Source organism: Acanthisitta chloris, unplaced genomic scaffold (assembly GCF_000695815.1).
Source record: "Acanthisitta chloris isolate BGI_N310 unplaced genomic scaffold, ASM69581v1 scaffold41267, whole genome shotgun sequence".
NCBI classification, from domain to species: domain Eukaryota; kingdom Metazoa; phylum Chordata; class Aves; order Passeriformes; family Acanthisittidae; genus Acanthisitta; species Acanthisitta chloris.
Window position 1 is genome coordinate 1 of NW_008684950.1, and position 223 is coordinate 223.

Below are 223 nucleotides of genomic sequence, written 5' to 3' on the forward strand. Positions count from 1 at the left end.
GACTAGGACACTGTGCAATGTTGCCCTGCATAGACCAACCCCAAATCTCCCCCAACCCAAATCTTCCTCATCTCCCACGCAGTTCTTCTGCTTAGACTTTCCCCTAATCCCACCCTGACCCATCCTCAAACCCACCAGATCTGCCCCACCCTACACTCATCCCTGCCCCACATCCCTTCTCTGTTCTACACCTGGCCCTTGCTCCCAACCAATTCCTCCTTCC